This window comes from Salvelinus sp. IW2-2015, linkage group LG8 (genome assembly GCF_002910315.2).
Source record: "Salvelinus sp. IW2-2015 linkage group LG8, ASM291031v2, whole genome shotgun sequence".
Lineage (NCBI taxonomy): Eukaryota > Metazoa > Chordata > Actinopteri > Salmoniformes > Salmonidae > Salvelinus > Salvelinus sp. IW2-2015.
The window spans coordinates 2,001,926-2,021,621 of NC_036848.1; the positions used below are offsets into that span (position 1 = coordinate 2,001,926).

The 19,696-nt window shown below is 47.1% G+C and overlaps 1 pseudogene; it reads right to left on the reverse strand.

The window, feature by feature from the left end:
* The window catches only part of LOC111967078 (transcription factor COE1-A-like), a 65,172-nt pseudogene that overhangs the window by 1,512 nt on the left and 43,964 nt on the right, over positions 1–19,696 (reverse strand).

Consider the following 19,696-nt stretch of genomic DNA (forward strand, 5'->3'; position numbering starts at 1 on the left):
TCTTACAGACAACAGGACTCAGTTCAGCTGTTATAGATCTTACAGACAACAGGACTCAGTTCAGCTGTTATAGATCTTACAGACAACAGGACTCAATTCAGCTGTTATAGATCTTACAGACAACAGGACTCAATTCAGCTGTTATAGATCTTACAGACAACCCAGCAAACTGGGAACATTCCCAGAACATTAGTTAAGATTCCCATTAGTTAGGGCTTCATCTAACAATTAGTATGATAACAATTTTATTTAAAAATAAAATGTTTTAAATGAAATATCCTTGTGCACARCWTCTGTAWCARCCACCACAGAACATTCCCCAAAAGCTGTMATTAGGTTTSAAGGTAATGTAATAACACAATGTAGCAGTAACGTTTTCCCAGTAAACCAACATTTATTCTGTGAAAGTACCTAGAACATTAGCTAGGTTGTGGTAAATATTCTCATAACACAAAAACTGTCCAGTCACAGTGATGATTATATCATTTTTGTATAAAACATTAACCTGAAGTTGTAAGAATATTCTTAGAACACATTTATTTAGTTCTTTACAGGTTCCCAGAATGTTTCTTCAGGTTGTGGGAACRTTGTGGGGATATGACAAGATATAGGTTTTCAAAACACTACAACTGTCCAGTTGTGCTAACATTCAGATAATGTTTGWATCAGGGTGCACAAAACATTCCTTTGATGTTGCAAGAATGTTGACAGAGAAGCCTTTGAGTTCTTTAAAGGTTCCCAGATCATTTAATTAGGTTGTGGGAACATTGTGGATACATTACAAGAGATAGGTTCCCAAAACACAAAATGTGTTCAGTTACATTTTATAGCTCTGCCGGTCCTGACAAACCCCACCACGAGCACGTAAAGTCATAAGTCCCGTCCCAAATGACAGCCTAGATAGGCTGACCAAGGCACATTGACCAAGGCACATAGGGCTCTGAACAAAAGTAGTGTAGTATGTAGGGAATTAGTCACCTTTTGGGACGCAGACATAATCCATTTAAGGGGATCTAACAAATCAATTAATAACAATTGGAAGTACTAAGCCGGCCAGCAGGAAGGTATTGATCAAAAGTGTCTGTGTAGTGTGTGTGTGTGTGTGTGTGTTGTGTGGTGGTGTGTGGTGTGTGTGTGTGTGATGGTGGTGTGTGTGTGTGTGGTGTGTTGGTTGTGTTGTTGTGTGTGTGTGTGTGTGTTTCGTGTGGCTGATTGGATGAGGCAGTTGGGCAGTGCATGCGTGTCCTCTCTGGTGGGTGTGTTTGAATTAAAGTTGTGTTCCGTGGGCTGTCATCGCTGGGCGCCGTTTGAGCATGTTCAAATCCGTGTTAAGCATCTCCAGGAGAGATGCAAAGAGGCTGCGAAGTTAGGGAGAATTTGCTGTCTCTTGGTCAAGGATTCAGTTTAGGTGGAATGGTGTAGAGTTAAGCGTGTCTGTTAATGATAGGAGGGGGGAGGGAGGAGAGAGGAGATGGAGGACGAGGCCAGGGTATAGCAGTAGACAGACGCGCTGGGGAGGAGGAGCGAGAGAATGAAGGAAACAGGCCATTATGGAAAGGAGACTGGGGAGCGGAGGAGGAATAGAAGAATGAAAGGAACAGCCATTATAGACAAGCTCGGGGGAGGAGGAGAGAAGGATGAGATACCAGCGCATTAGTAATACGGCTGGGGATAGGGAGAGGAAGATGAGAACAGCCAATAGAACGAGCTGGGGGAGGAGGGAAGAAGAAATGCAGCAACAGCCATTTGGATAAAACGCTAGGGGATGGAGAGGAAAGAGAGAGAACAGACCATTACTCAGAAGTGCTGGGGGGAGGGAGGAATGAGGAATAGACAGCCATGTATGAAGACAGTGGGGAGGAGGAGAGGAGAATGAGAACCAAAGGCCATATCCGTGGAGGAAGCGAGAGCAAGATTGACAGGGGGAGGGAGGAAGAAGAGAATGAGAACAAGCAGAACAGCTGGGAAGGAGGAAGAGATGAAGCCATTCATGACAGGTCTTGTTCTTAACAACACCGATAAGAGCGGGTGTCCTTAAAGAAAGACCTGGATGGTTTATTCCACTGCCCTTTTTCGTTCTTCGTTTCATTTGTGAGCTTTGGTTCTCTACTTTCTATAGACTGCTCTTCTCCCGTCTTTGGTGCAATTCCTATCTTTCGTTAAACCATTGTTTATTAATTTACGAGAAGTACAGTATAGGGCGATTTACTGTGAAGGAGCATTGCGGATGTAGGGCACGAGGGTAGTAATGGCTGGAGGGTTTAGGTAGTGGTTAGGGCTCAATGACTGGGCGTAGATAGTTAGTGTGGAGTGTTTTTATTGTGGGCACTCAATGGTATAAGGGGTCATATGAGTGTGGAGGGCTTTAGTGTGTAGTTGGGACAAGTTGTAAGTGTGGTACTCGACTAGCGTGAGTGGTGAGGTTGGTGGGCTGGGACCCGTTGCGGTGAGAGGAAGGTTGGGGTGGAGGTTCCGTAAGCGTGGGTGCCAGTGGCCAGAGTTGAGTGTAGCCGTGTTCATGGCTGAGTCGAGAAAGAGCTGTGAGTGGTCTTGCTTGTTGGAGTGGGGGGGTGGGGACACGTAGAGCCATCGAAGGAGATGCACTGGCCTGCTACTTTCCTAGCTGGTAAACCTAGAGGTAGAGAGAGGAAGGAGAGACATGGGAGTCAGGGGAGAGAGTGGAAGGAGGGGGAGAGAGGCGCGGGAGAGGAGGGGGGAGAGAGGTGGGATACAGGAGAGAAGGCTGGCGGTCTGGCGGGAGTGGAAGGGAGAGTGAGCTGAGACAGAGGAGGATGAGCTAGAAGGTATGGCGGAATCGGGAGAGGCGGAGAGTACAGAGAGGGAGGAGAGGAGGGCGGTAGTGAGAGGAGAGGAGGGGGGAGAGAGTGATACAGAGAGAAGGAGAGGAGAGAGAGAGGAGGTGGGATTGGGGGAAAAGAGAAGAGAGAGAGGAGGTGGATTGGGGGAAAAGAGAGAGGAGAGAGAGAGGAGATGGGATTGAGGGTAAAGAGAGAGGAGAGACAGAGAGATAAATAAAGATAAATCAAGAGATAGACAGAGAAAAAGATAATTATGAGAGGAAAAATAAAACAGATAAGTCATTTTCATACACTACACAAAAACCATGTACATTCCTGGTTCCTGTGTTTTGGCTCACCCTGATTGGCTATCTGTGTGACCTCTGACCCGGGGAAGGAGTTGACGGCCATCATGCCGGCGTGGACGGAGCCGCTGCCCATCCCAGTCAGCTGGTTGTGGCTGCGTGGCAACGTTGTGTACAACGCCTCTGCCATGTCTGCTGCCCGCTTCAGAATCATCTCCTGAGAGAGACATGTCGGAACCGGAATAGAAAAGAATAGAATGTGGTCTCCTGAGTGGCGCAGCGGTCTAAGGCACTGCATCACAGTGCTAGAGGCATCACTACAGACCCGGGTTCGATCCCTAGTTCTGAACCCCCCCCCCCGCCCCACCACAACATAGCTCAGGCGGTAGGAAGCTCTCTCATCCATTTATTTGCAGATGATACAGTCTTATACTCAGCTGGCCCCTCCCCAGATTTTGTGTTAAATGCTTTTTTTGTTTGTTGTATCCAACAAACTTTCTTTGCCCCCTGACCTAGTTTTGAACATGGCTAGATGGTACGCTGTCCTTCTCTCAGCACATATCCAAGCCGCAGTCTAAGGTTAAATCTAGACTTGGTTTCCTCTATCGTAATCGCTCTTCTTTCACCCCAGCTGCCAAACTAACCCTGATTCAGATGACCATTCTACCCACGCTATCAGAGATCGGTAGGTAATGGTGATCTCGAGCCGCTAGATGTTCTTTACCATTCGGCCATCAGATTTGCCACCAAAGCTCCTTATAGGACAGATCACTGCACTCTATACTCCTCTGTAAACTCRTCATCTGCAAGACCCACTGGTTGATGCTTATTTATAAAACTCTCTTAGGCCTCACGTCTCCCTATCTGAGATATCTACTGCAGCCCTCATCCTCAACATACAACACCTGTTCTGCCAGTCACACTCTGTTAAAAGTCCCCAAAGCACACACATCCCTGGGTCGCTCCTCTTTTCAGTTCGCTGCAGCAAGCGACTGGAACGAGTTGCAAAAAACATTCAAACTGGACCGTTTTATCTCAATCTCTTCATTCAGACTCAATCATGGACACTCTTACTGACAGTTGTGGCTGCCTTGCGTGATGTTTGTTGTCTCTACCTTTTTGCCCTTTGTGCTGTTGTCTGTGTCTAACAATGTTTGTACCATGTTTGAGCCACTACCATGTTGTGCTGCTGCCATGTTGTGTTGCTACTGTGTTGTTGTCATGTTGTGTTGCTACTGTGTTGTTGTCATGTTGTGTTGCTACCATGCTGTGTTGCTACTGTGTTGTTGTCATGTTGTGTTTGCTAACCATGTCTGTGTTGCTAACTGTGTGTTGCCATGTTGTGTTGCTTACTTTGTGTTGTTGTCATGTTGTGTTTGCTTACCCATGCTGTGTTGCGTACTGTTGTTGTTGCCATGTGTTTGCTAACTTTGTGTTTTGTCCACTGTTGTGGTTGCCTACCATGCTGTGTTTGCCTACTGTGGTTGTTGGTCATGTTGTGTTGCTTACCATGCTGTGTTGCTACTGTGTTGTTGCCTATGTTGTGTTGCTAACTGTTGTTGTTGTTCATGTTTGTGTTGGCTACCCATGCTGTGGTTGCTACTGTGTTGTTTGCCAATGTTGTGTTGCACTGTGTTGTTTCATTGTTGTGTTGCTAACCATGCTGTGTTGCTACTGTGTTGCTACCATGCTGTGGGTTGCTACTGTGTTGTTGTCAATGTTGTGTTGCTACGCATTGCTGTGTTGCTATGTGTTGTTGTCATGTTGTGTTGCTACGCATCTTGTGTTTTTGCTACTGTGTTGTTGCATGTTTGTGTTGCTACTGTGTTGTGTTGGCTACTGTGTTGTTTTGTCATGTTGTGTTGGGGCTACCATGCTGGTGTTGCTACTGCTGTTGTTGTCATGTTGTGTTGCTACATGCTGTGTTCGCTACTGTGTTGTTGCCATGTGTGTTGCTACTACTGTGGTTGTTGTCATGTTGTTGTTGCTACCAATGCCTGTGTTGGCTACTGTGTTTGTTTGCCATGTTGTGTTGCCTACTGTTGTTGTTGTCATGTTGTGTTGCTATCCCCCCCCCCCCCCAATGCTGTGTTGCTACTGGTGTTGCTACCATGCTGTGTTGTACTGTGGTTGTTGTCATGTTGTGTTGCTACCCTGCTGTTTGCTACTGTGTTGTTGTGCATGTTGTTGTTGCTACTGTGTTGTTGTCGATGTTCCGTGTTTGCTACCCATGGCCTGTGTTGCTACTGTGTTTGTTGTCATGTTGTGTTGCTAACATGGCTGTGTTGTCCCACGTGGTGCTGTCATACTGCATTGTTTGTCTCTCTTTTGACTCTTGGTAGGCTTGTCTGTAGTAGAACTTGAACTTAATTGACTTTGCCCTAGTTAATAAAGGTTAAAAATAAAAAATAAATAAATTAAAGATACTGCCGAGAGAGGCAGAATTGGTTAATAGAATTCTTCACATGTTTTCTGTCCTCTCCTCACTTCCCCTTCCCACCTAACACTCCTCACATGTCAGCATGAAGGATGGGGATACTGTGTTTTCCCTGCATGTGTGGGAACATTTTGTGTGTGTGTGTGTGTGTGTTGTGTGTGTTTGTGTGTTTTGTTGTTCTACCTGGTTGTTGGTGTGCCCCGTAACAGACGTTCTACCGAAGTCTGCGATCTCTTTAGAATGACTTCCTGTGAGGAAGAGAGAAAGGAGGGGGGTTTGTAATACGGGAACCCTTCACGAGAACTTACTCCATTTTATATACACATTGTGCTATGAATGCAGGTATTGAGGGTGGAAAGAGAGAGAAGAGAGAAGAAGAGAATGTGGGCAAGATCCAACCATGTTATTTAGTCTAGCAGTATTGCAAAAAAGTGTGCGAGAAGAGTAGAGTCTCCCTCTGAATAAAACCACGAGTTTCTCTCTCCACACATTGAACCATCAACAAAGCAATTCCTGTTGAATCTCCCTCAACTAACCTCTCAATCCTGTCTACATCTCCCGCACAGACTAACCTCTCAATCCTGTTACATCTCCACACAGACTAACCTCTCATCACTGTCTACATCTACCATACACTCCAATCCTGTACAGATCTACACCTCTCAATCCTGTCTACCTTATACTCTCCCACATGAGCAGAACCTCTCAATCCTGCTACTAATCCCACAGACTAACCTCTCAAACTCCTGTCTCTCACTCTCCCCAACAGACTACCTCTCAATCCTGTCTCATACTCCCACAGTCTAACCTCTCACATCTCCCTCGTCTAACTCCAATAACTCTCAACCACCTTCCAACTGTCAACTATCTGACCTCTTCTCAACGGATCACCAAACCATCAATTTAAACACACTACAATCTACTGCTGACACACTGAACAGGAGGCTGTGGAGTGTCATAGGCAGTGTGGAGTGTCATAAGGCAGGCTGAAGCACGCCTGCAAGCAGCTCTGCCTGATGACACATTACACAGCCTGCCTTATGACACTTCACAGCTGACCTATGACCCGCACAGCCGCACAGCTGCAAAAGCTGCCTATGACACTTCATCAGCCTGCTATGATCACTCCACAGCCTGCCTATACATCCAATGCTTAACCCACACCTGTATACCCAAACATGTGACTGTTATTTGTAGTAGTCTGTAATGTGGTGTTCCTAATGTCTGCCCTTGTGATTATCCTATTCAACCCCATATCACCTAAACGATATACAAAACAATTGTGTGTGTGTGTGTGTGTGTGTGTGTGTGGTGTGTGTGTGTGTGTGTGTGTGTGTGAGAGATGGTTAGACAAGCACGGAGCATTTGTGTGCTCTCACTCCGACATACTTGCCTTTCCAATCAGCCCCTGAAACACACACACACACACACATACAAAACCACCACACACACACCACACACACACACACACCACACACACACACACACCACACACACACACACAACACACACCACACACACAACACACGACACACAACACACACAACAACTACACACACACACACACATCACAACACACACACACACAGGACATGCCAGGAGGGTCAGCAAAAGCAATAAAGAGTGTGAGCGCTGTCAAAGGTGCTAAATTCACTCAATTTGGGAATTCTGCTTTCTTTGTGTTACTTCCCCATTCACTAGATGTATACAAGAGAGAGGGGGAGCGGGAGGAGAGAGAGTGAGAAGAGAAAGATATATGTATAGGGGGGTGAATATGGGTAGATAGAGAGTGGAGTCTATCTCGTCAGTCCGCTCTAGGTGATTGAGAGACATGGGGTCCCAGGGAGATATAAGTGGAACTTTAGTATGTATGCTCTCTCTCTTCTCCTCTCCTTGCGTTCCTTCTTTTCCTCAACGCCATGCCTCCCAGGGATGACTGATGGACGGATGGAGGGAGGAGAGGAGAGGAGGGGAGGAAGGGGAAATGAGGAAAGAGTATTAACGGGCACAGACAAAACCCCCACTGTGTGCTATAAAGAGGAGAGCACTCCTCCTCCTCCCTCCTCCTCCCTCCTCCTCCCTCCTCCCTCCTCCTCCCATCTCTTCTCTCAGTATCGTTATCCCCTAAGTTCTCCCATCTCATTTCTCTGTCTCTCTCTGTCTTTATGTCTTCTCTTCTCTCTTCCCCCTCCTCTTCTCTCTCTCTTCTCTCTCTCTTTCTCCCCCCCCTCTCTCTCTCGTTCTCTCATCCCTTATTCTGTCTGTCTTGTTTAGTCCTGGGGTCTGTTGAGTTGTAAAAGTGATTATGAGGACTGGGGTCCAGAGTACTCTAAAAGATAATCCAGAAATGTTTGTTAGCTGCTCTATGTCCATAGATAGTACCGCTTACGGTAAACATTTCTGGAGTGTGTGTGTGTGTGTGTGCGTGCATATGGTGTGTGTGTGTGTGTATGTGTGTGTGTGTGTGTGTGTGAGTGGTAGGGACTCTTCCTGTAAGGCTGTGAGGGCTGATATAACAGGAAGGGAACTGATCCAGACTCTGGCCTGCTGTCGTCTGGCGGTCAACGGAATCATTAGCCACACAGACGGAACCTTGACAAACCAGACGGAACCTTGACAAACCAGATGGAACCTAGCCACCAGCCAGATGGAATTTACAGGAGGGAAGACTAATTTAAGACCCTTTTTTAAGTATAATAAGTCGGGGGGACACCTTGATTTCAGAGGATAAAGGGACAAGTTAATACTGAGTGTATGTCCAATGACACCCTAATCCTATTTAGTGCACTACTTTGATCCAATGGACTGTTGTCAAAAGTAGTGGCACTGCATAGGGAATAGGGTACCGTTTTGGAACACATTATCTTTTTTCTCTGCAGTGATACAGTCCAGTTGTTGCCAGAAGCGCGGTCAACAAACAAATTGTTGTTAGCTTCAATAAAGACTCAGATCAATAGAGTGGAAATGAACAACCAGACCTGCGCCTGCTACCTACCTACCTACCTACCCTACCTACCTCTACCTACCTACCTACCTACCTACCTACCTCTACTCCTACCTACCTACCCTACACTACCTACCTACCTACCTACGCTACCTACTCTACCTACCTGTGGGAGGCTGCTGAGGGGAGGACATCTCATAAAATGGCTGAAACAGAGCAACTGGAAATGGCATTTAACACATGGAAACCATGTGTTTGATGTATTTGTTACCATTCCACCTATTCCTCTTCAGTCATTACCACAAGCCCGTCCTCCTCAATTAAGATGCCACCAACCTCCTGTGCTACCTACCTACCGCTGTTCGTTTATTGGAGGAGGAAAGAGAGGGGGATGGAAAAGAGAGATATATATATATATATATATAGAGCGAGAGAGTGAAGGGGAGGAGATACAGGGGGTGTTAGTTAAAGATCAGGGGCCGTATTTTATCAGCATCTCAGTAGGAGTGCTGATTTTTTCCAGACCTTACACCAGACATGACCAGAGTGAGGGAGAGGTGATTTTCTCTTAACTCCTACACTGTTTGCTCTCCCCTCCCCCGCTGTCTCTAGTGGCTGGACGAGCAATCAAGCCCGGCGCACAAATATGTGTGTGTGGTCAGTATAAAGCCCAGCTGGGCAGTTCTTCGATCCCCAGCTGACTGAACCATGATGGCTCACCTGTATACCTCTCCTACCCTTCTCCTCCCTCCTCCTCCTGTGTAAGTGTGTGTGTGTGTGGTGTGTGTGTGTGGTGGTATGACCTTAGGTAGTCTCTCCTGGTCTCCTGGATGTCTGGGATGACCTTCTGTAACCTCTGGAAGCCGTAATCTATAGTGGGCTCATTCAACGCTATGGGAGAGAGAGAGAGAGAGAGAGAGAGAGAGAAGAGAGAGAGAGAGAGAGAGAGAGAGAGAGAGAGAGAGAGAGAGAGGAGAGAGAGAGAGATTTTAAATTATAAGGATAACATTTAGAACCTATCAAACCAAATGCTCAGAGACGAACCTAATGGGTGAATTACGCCTTCATTACTGGAAAACTTTAAAACTCTATAAATGTACACTAAGAACCAAAAAAGCACAGTACAAAAGCAAGCAGCTGACACTAATTGAGGAGTCCATAAACACAAGAAAATACAAAAAAATCTAAATAAGAGGAATTAGTGACATATGAACAACCCATTTTAAAACACTGTTCAAATTGACACAAACACAGAACAATGCCAAATTCATAAGAAATTGAATGGATTAGAAAAATCTCTAAAGGAAAATCAAAATCCATTGGACTCCCCAATTACTGATCAGGAGCTCTATAAAAAACTTCAGGACCTCAAATTTAAAAAAGGATGCAGATCCTAAATAAGATGCTCAGACTCACTAGTGCAAAATGTCAACTTTAAACTTTAAATTGATCCTGAGTGTAGGTTATTTCCCTGACATCTGGAATCAAGTACTCATAACCTCAATCTTTAAGAACGGAGACAAATTTGACCCTAACAATTACAGAGGCATTTGTGTGAACAGTAACTTGGGGAACTTTTTCTGTAGTATTATAAATGTAAGAGTTCTAAACTTCCTTAAAAAGCACAATGTCTTGAGTAAAAACCAAATTGGATTTATACCAAAACATTGCACGACTGATCATATTTACACCCTACACACCCTGATAGATAAACATGTCCACTAAAATAATACCAAAATGTACGCTTGCTTTATCGACTTCCAAAAAGCATTTGATTCTATTTGGCATACAGGACTGTTCTACAAAGTTATTGAAAGTGGTGTAGGGGGTAAAACATATTACATCATTAAATCAATGTATAATGGCAATACGTGCAGCATCAAAATTGGCAAGAAAATAACAGAATTCTTTAACCAGGGGTGGAGCCGTTCTCCAGGGTTGCAATATGAGCCCTGCACTCTTCAATATTCATAAAAAAACTAATTCTAATTGAAATACCTATTAAAATGTAGCTAAAACGAATTGAATGTGTCAATGAACCAAATGCACGTTATGGCAGCGAGGTGTGGCAATCACACAAGCTAAGCATCAGTATAGAGACAAAGTAGAGTCGCAATTCAACGACTCAGTCACGAGAGGTATGTGGCAGGGTCTACAGTCAATCATGTTTAACTTTGTAAACTAAAGGTGTGTTTAGAATTATTTTTGTTGTATTAATGCTATTTAATCTCTCCTCAGACTAATATTATTCTGTTTGTCCTGTGGGTACCTTTGCCACTGTTCCACCCCCTGTTCCACCCCTTGACTCCAAAAGGAAAACCAGCCCTGTCGCGGACCACGATGTCTTGCTCCCTGACAAACGAAACAACTTCTTTGCTCGCTTTGAGGACAACACAGTGCCACTGACACGGCCCGCTACCAAAACCTGCGGGCTCTCCTTCACTGCAGCCAACGTGAGTAAAACATTTAAACGTGTTAACCCTCGCAAGGCTGCAGGCCCAGACGACATCCCCAGCCGCGTCCTCAGAGCATGCGCAGACCAGCTGGCTGGTGTGTTTACGGGCATATTCAATCAATCCTTATCCCAGTCTGCTGTTCCCACATGCTTCAAGAGGGCCACCATTGTTCCTGTTCCCAAGAAAGCGAAGGTAACTGAGCTAAATGACTATCGCCCCGTAGCACTCACTTCCGTCATCATGAAGTGCTTTGTGAGACTAGTCAAGGACCATATCACCTGCACCCTACCTGACACCCTAGACCCACTCCAATTTGCTTACCGCCCCAATAGGTCCACAGACGACGCAATCGCAATCATACTGCACACTGCCCTAACCAATCTGGACAAGAGGATTACGTATGTAAGAATGCTGTTCATTGACTACAGCTCAGCATTTAACACCATAGTACCCTCCAAACTCGTCATTAAGCTTGAGACCCTGAGACCGTCCCGTGGTCTTCGACCCGGCCCTTGCAACTATGGTCCTGGACTCGCTGATCGGCCGAGCCCCCCAGGTGGTTAGAGGGGTAGGTTAGACAAGCATCTCCTACGGCCATTTGCCTCGCTAGTACTGGGGTCCCCACGAGAGGGTGCCGTTCTCGAGGCCCCTCTCCTGTACTCCTGTTCCAGCCCATGACTGGGCGTGGCCAATGCACGTCCTCCAACTCATAGTCATGCAAGTTTGCAGATGACATAACAGTGGTAGCTTGGAATCGAACTAAGCGACGAGACGGGCCTACAGGGAGGATGGGTGAGGTGCCCTCGTAGTGTGGTGTCACGAAAATACCTCACACTGTGGAAGTCGTGGGATCACGTGAAACATCATTAGATGATCGTCGGAGACTCAAGAAATAGCAGAGGGAGCAGCCCCCTATCCACCAGCAACGGGAACAGTAGTATGGAAGAATGTGGAGAAGTTTTTAAGTTCCTGCGGCTACACATCACAGACAAACTGAAATGGTCCACCCACACAGACAGCATGGTTTAAGAAGTAGCAGCAACGCCTCTTCAACCTCGAGGAGGCTGAAGAAATTGGTGCTTGTCACCAAAACACTCACAAACTTTTTACAGATGCACAATCGAGAGCACCTGTCCGGGCTGTTCACACGCTGGTACGGCAACTGCTCCGCCCACAACCGTAAGGCTCTCAAGAGGGTGGTGCGGTCTGCACAACGCTTCACCGGAGGCAAACTACCTGCCCTGCCAGACACCATACACCACCTCGATGTCACAGGAAGGCCAAAAAAGATCATCAAGGACAACAACACCGCGAACGCATGCCTGCTCACCCTATCATCTCAGAAGGCGAGGTCATGTACAGGTGGCATCAAAGCTGGGACCGAGAGACTGAAAACAGCTTCTACTCTCAAAGGCCATCAGATCTTATAACAGCCATACTAACATTGAGATGGCTGCTCATAACATACTGGACTCATGCTCTAGACCACTTTAATAAGATAAAAAATGTAATGTTAATAAAGTGTAATCACTAGCCACTTTAAAAATCCACTTTTATATAATCTGTTTACTAAGCGCCCCCGACAATTAACTCAATCTGCTATATGGTAGATAACTGTACTGCTATACCACCTAGCTGCACTTGCCTATGCGCCCTTCGGGCCATCCGCCTCATTCATTATACTTTTCTGAGTACATATGTCTTATTCATTTCACTGGGTTGCATCCTTTCACAGCTGGTGTATAAGTCCAGGTAGTCTGTCAGCAAGAAAACTATGTGATATGGTCATTTATTTGTCCAAATCCTAATGATCTTGTTCGAAATTACTAACTTAGACAACAATCCTGACGGTTGGAACTAGGTAGAAGCACTATTGTTAATCAAAGTCGCAGTGTTCGAGCTACAGAAAACTCGCAATTAGACATCTGCAACCATTGGTGACTTCTAGTGACTATATAGTTAAACATTTGATGATCTATGATTATGGCGTAACAAATATCTTGCAACCAAATTGGGGACAAAGATCACACCTCACTTAAGTTATTTCTTGTTTACGCACCTGCGGTAAACTAATTGCTGATGTAACTCATCCCCTCGCATAAGTTGTGCCACTTAACACCCTATTACTCATCCACTCATTAATCTCCCTGTTGTCAAAGTCTAAACATACTACTATTACTCGTCTCTTGTCTAGTCAGTTCATTTTATGTCTTTGACTCACCACCGCCTACCCGTTTTCGCCCTCATGTTTCGTGTCTTCTCGATTGTTCCTGTTTTCTAATTGACCGTGCATTTTGACCCTTTTCTGGAGCCTAGCGCGGCGAAGACCTGACCTGAAACATCCCTAGTAGGGGTTTGCACAGCTAAATCTGGAATTATATGACCACCGTACGGGCCTAACACCATGGCTGAAACCATTCAATGAAGCGATGACCACTGGAACAATCTCTGTAACCTTGGCCCCACATACTGGATTACGACATACCCTAGCTGGGCCAATACCCTGAACTCGCTAGAACGCCTGAGATCCTGAGGCATCCTGTACCGGACCTTTGCCCCGAAAATCTGAGATGGTCACAGACCATCTGCCCTAACCTGGGACCGCCAAACTGGAGAAACCGTGCCTGACGATCCTGTTACTCTTGCCCAGCTATTGATTAGCTGACGCACCTGCTACCTATCTGACACCTGAACCTGCCTACAATCCTGCACCTTTGCCCTCAGCTAATGCTGGATTAGGAGTCTGATCTACTCTGCCACCCTGAACACACTGAACTCTGACCTTACAATTCCTGTAAGACCAATAAATGCCGCCAGCTAATCGATGGCATTAAATGACGGGCTCACCTCCTGCCTATACCGATCCGCTGAACCCGCGAGAATAAGAACCTGCCTATGAAGCGATCACACTGTATAGGCCATTGTCACGACCGAGCTAATTGTCTGGAACAAGTCAACCTTAAATAGGGCGTTTTGGTTAAGGGGCTATGTTGAACATTTATTACGATTACCATTTATTATTAAAGGGTTGCTAGGAGACCCCTTGCCTACCCGTAGGACTCCACTGGGACATAGATGTACGTCCTGTAGCCTTTGCGTAGCCCACCAGATCTGCGAATTTACTTCAGATAAAATTCGTGTGGTGAGTAACCACGTGCCTCGCTGAGCCCTGAACCTGCCTGTATCATACCCTATTGTACCTCCTTGATGGGCCTTGAGATAGGAATGTCTGCTGCCGCTTCTATTCCCCATGTCCTCGTCCGCAGCCGTTTCTAGCACCTTGACTTATGGATCTGACCTGAGCCGCTCTAGCCTCAGATACCCTGACCCTGAGGCCTGCCCTGACATCCTGGGACTTCCTGGCCCCAGCTATCTGGATTACTGACCCCGCCTACCCTGACCTGGAACCTGCCTGACATCCTTGTACTTTGCCCGAGCTATCTGGATTATTCTGACCCCGCTGCTCTACGGCGGCTGACCTGAAACCTGCTCGTAGACATCAGCCGTGGTGAGCGCTTTGCTCCGCATGCTGGAATCTGGATTACTGACCCTGCCTCACCCATGCCACCTGAACGCTGCTGTGAACGAGCCTGTCTCGCTTTGTGCCCCAGCTGAGGTCTGGATTTGACTGACCTCCTTGCGCATGGATCTTTTGTGGCCCTTCCTGTGTGAAACATTCGGTGGTGGTAAGGGGTCCCTGGAGTGGCAGGTGTTTTGCCTCTCCCGGTGCACGCGTTTAGCGTTGGGACCCAAATACGACAGCACCACCGCCTGCATCTAGTGCCGCTGTAGCCCTCTGCCACACGTATCTGGATGTACTGCAGACCGCTGCCTTTGACCCGCCAACCCTGAGAGTCCCCCTACCTGACAGTCGCGTGTAAATGAACTTTGATCCCACCCCCAGCTAGTCTGGCAATGGAGACTGACCCCGTACTTTGTGCTGCTGATCAAACGTTTGTGAAGTGTCTGTTGGGTGACAAGCCCAGACATTGGTCTCAGCCTCGCAACGCTGCACCTGCCGTATGTATCTATCCTTAAAGCGACTGTGGTGCCCACTAGTCTAGGATACTGACCGCGCCTGCCTACCACTCGTACCCTCGAGTCTCTACCAGACAATCCCACCTGTGTACCTCTTTTCGCCTCGGTGCGACTAGTCTGGGAGTTTGAGCGTACGAACCCGCTTCAGTTGCGCTATCCCTGCACATCCGTGAGAGCCTGGTCGCTCCAGCAGTCACGGTAACTCTAATTGACACCACACCCTTATGCTCTGCGACTTTATCTGCACCCCACGTCTGACGCTGCTTCCCCGTTGGATGTAGGAGTACAGGTGGCTTGGCCGTCCCTCTGCTTTGCCTGAATCCACGCATCTTGAAGTTTGGTTGTTGGTGACGTTGAGTGTGAAGGCGATTTTTTCGACACCAACACTCCGAGGGCCCTCTCCTCTCCCTGTAGGCGTTGTCGATCGTTGCTAGATTAACGCCTACCACTGTAGTTCATCTGCAAAACATGATGATTGAGTTGGAGGCGTGCAATGGCCATCGCAGTCGATGCGGTGCAACAGTGAGTTACCAGGAGCAGCTCAGAACGCACCCTTGTGGGGACCATATTGCGAATCAATCGGGGTGGCGGATGTGTTTAACCTACCACTGACACCTCGGGGGGCGGCCCGTCAAGGAATAGTCCAGGACCGTAGTGTGCACCAGAGAGCGGGGGTCGAGGACGCCGGGGTCTCGACCAGCTTATGACGAGTTTGAGGGTACGTATGGGTGTTAGAGAATGCGTAGCTAGTGCAATGATAACAGAAATATACTTACATCACTCTAAATCGCTCTTTGTCCGCAGAGTTGGTATAAGGAGCAGGTATGCAGTATGATTGCTGAAGCGTTTGCGTCGTCCTGGGACGCTATCTGCGAGGCGGGAAGACAAATTGGAAGTGGTGTCTAGGTGTCAGGTTAGGTGCAGGTGAATGGCCTTGACTAGTCTCAACAAAGCCACTTCATGATGACGAGAGTGAGTGCCTACGGGGCGATAGTCCATTTAGCCTCCAGTTACCTTCGCTATTACTTGGGACACAGAAACAATGGTGGCCCTCTTGGGCATGTGGTGGAACAGACGACTGGGAATAGGCATTGCTAACTTGAAAAGCCCCAGTAAACACACCAGGACCATGTCTGCGCATGCCTCTAGGCGCGCTGGGGATGATCTCGGGCTGCACTTGGCGAGGGTTTACCTACACGTTTAAACCCTGACCACTGATATCCTGATGCAGCACAGTCCGTGTATGCATTGTGAGCCAGGCCACCGCTCTGCGACTTCACTGCCAGACCCTCTGATTCTGTACCGATGACCCTGAACCTGCCCTGACATCCTGTAACCTTTGCCGCGAGCCTGATCTGGATTACTGACCCGCTGCCTACCTCCCTGAAAACCCTGAAGTGCCGTGCCCGACACTGCCTGTGTATCCTTTTCGCCAACACAGTCTGGAGTATGCAACTGACACGCTATAGCTGCTCTGACCTCTGAACGCTGTCCTGACATCATTATCCTTGTTCCAAGTGAGCAAGACATCGGTGGTCCGCGCAGGGCCTTGGTTTTCTTTATGGGAGTCAAGGGTGGAGAACTAGGGGGTGGAACCACAGTGGCAAAGGTACCCACAGGAAAACAGAATAATATTAGTCTGAGGAGAGATTAAATAGCATTAATACAACAAAATAATTCTAATACACACCTTTACGTTGTACAAGTAAACATGATTGATCTGTAGACCCTGCAATCATACCTCTTCCGTGAACTGGAGGTCGTTGATTGGCGACTCTACTATCTGTGTCTCTATAACTGATGCTTATGCTTGTGGATGTTGCCGACTACCTCGCTGCCATAGGTGCACTTTGGTTCATTGACAGCAGGTTCATTCGTTTTAGCTACATCTGTTACATAGGTATTTCAATCTAGAATTATTTTTTATGAATATTGAGATGACGTACGCTAATGCGCTCGAGTATAGCTGACCCCCTCGCTGTACCAATGAAAACCGGGCTGCACACCTGCCCTTGATCATGATAGATGTATCCCTGTTTGCCGCACTATCTGGAATTGCACAAGACCCCTGTCTCTAGCCTGAGCCTCTAGACGATCTCTGGCCTCGTCATTATACCTGTACCTTTGCCCCACCTATTGGATTACTGACTCCCTGCCTACCCCTTGACCCTGAAGCCTGCCTGAATCCTGTAACCTTTGCCCAATCTGGATTACTGACCCTGCCTACCGACCTGAGCCTGCCTGACATCCTGTACCTTTGCCTCTACCTATCTGGATTCTGACCCCTGCCTACCTGACCCTGAACTGCTGACATCCTGTACCTTTGCCCCACCTATCTGGATTACTGACCCTGCTACCTGACCCTGACTGCCTGACATCCTGTACTTTGCCCACCGCTATCTGGATTATGACCCCTGCTACCCTGACCCTGAACCTGCCTGAATCTTGTACCTTGCCCACCTATCTGGATTACTGACCCTGCCTACCCTGACCTGAACCTGCCTGACATCCTGTACCTATTTGCCCCACCTATCTGGATACTGACCCCTGCCTACTCTGACCCTGAACCTGCCCTGATCTATCCTGTGAGCCTTTGCCCCCACTATCTGGATTACTGACCTGCCTGCTACCCTGCCCCTGAGACCTGCCTGAATCCTGTACCTTTGCCCCCACCTATCTGATTACTGACCCTGCCTACCTGACCTGAACGCTGCCTGACATCCTGACTTTGCCTCACCTATCTGGATTAGCCTGACCCGCTTAACTCGTACCTTTGGCCCCACCTATCTGCTACCCTGCCTACCTGCCTGACTCTGCCCTGATTGCCCCCTATTGATACTACCCCTGTACTATCGCCTGTCCTATCTTTGCCAGCCTTCTGTTACTGCCATGCACCTGACGCGATCCTACCGAGAACTTTGGCCAACAGTGGAATTCCCTCTGCTATGTACTGCGATACTACCCTTGCCACCTATCTGGCTGATGCGAGACCTGTCTATCCTGTACGCCCACCTGGAATTATGACCTCGCTGATCTGTTATGCCATAACTGTGTTATGCGTTCATATCACTAATTGACAAACACCCCCATGACCTGCTGCAGATAGACTCCTATGTGAGAACACACCTGCATGGGATTAGGCCAATATCACAAATAATAAAACTCAAGCAAAGAGAAAATTAGTTTTGAAACTCATTAAAATATCAGTGAACGCCGTCCATATTCAACTACCAAGCCGCAATGCCAAGGCTGACTGAAAGAAAGAGTCCTCATCAGCTGGACGAGTGAAGTATAAACAATGACCTGTGTAGTGCGTTAAGTAACAACGAACCTAAAAAATCAATCAATCCGAAAAAGGCAAACTTATCTGGATCAAAACACTGATTCTTACTCTGGAACACACAAGCGGACACAGAACATCGCAGATCATCATGGCGACCTAAAACTCAAAATTAACAGTCAACAACAGTGCATGGAAGCCAGAATGAGTGCTATCTGGCCCTATCGGTCACCCGACTATGAAGGTTCACTGATCAAAAACCTTGACAAAGTACAGGCTCAGTTGCAGAAGGGTGAGACCTAAAAAACATTCGGCTCCTGGGTAGAGGAAAGGCGGTGCAACCCTTATCTCAAGGTTCTAAAGACCCTCTCCCTGATGTAGAGTAGGCTACCCTGCGCTGTTGGGGGAGGGACGCAAGAGCTGTGGGTTGGCAGCGTACTACATTTTTTTATTTTTATTTTTTTTTTATTTCACTTATTAACCAGGTAGGCTAGTTGAGAAACAATGTCTACATTTGGCAACTGCGACCTTGGCAAGATAAAGCATAGCAGTGTGAACAGACAACAAGAGTTACACATGGAGTAAACATAAAAGTAATACATGGTAGAAAAAAAGAGAATCTATTACAAATGTGTGCAAAAGGCATGAGGTAGGCAATAAATCGAAATCAATTACAATTCTAGAAGATTAACACTGCGAGTGATAAATCATCACGATGATCATGTGCAAGAAGAGATCTGGTGTGGCAAAAGAGCAGAAAATTAAATAATGAAAAGCAGGTAGTGGGGGTGCAGGTAGGTTAAATTGGGTGGGTAAGTTTTACCAGATCGGACTTAATGTACAGCTGCAGCGATCGGTTAGCTTCCGGATAGCAGATTTTTAAATTTTGAAGGGAGAATAAACGTCTCCACCAATTCAGAGATTTTTGCATCTGTTCAGTCGCAGCAGCTAGAGAACTGGAAGGAAGGCGTCCAAATGAGGTTTGTGCTTTAGGGATGAATCAGTGAGACTCCACCTGCTGGGACGCCGGTGCATGCGGGTGGCTGTAAGCCTCGTGGACAGTGAACCCTGAGATAGGCGGCACTTTTCCTTAGCTCCTGTGAGATACTGGAGCAGTGGGTTGAGACGAACCATGTAGCGAGGCCACCGACTAGGGCTACCAGGTCGCAGGGTGGGTCGTAAGTGCTTAGTAACAGAAACGAATGGCATGTGATAAACGCATCCAGTTTGCTGAGTAGAGTAATTGGAAGCTATTTTGTAGATGACATCGTCCGAAGTCGAGATCGTTAGGATAGTCAGTTTTAACTAGGGTATAGTTTGGCGGCGCTGAGTGAGGAGCTTTTGTTGGGAATAGAAACCGATTCTGATATTGTTTGGATTGGAGATGTTTTGATATGAGTCTGGAAGGAGAGTTTGCAGTCTTAGCCCCAGAACACCC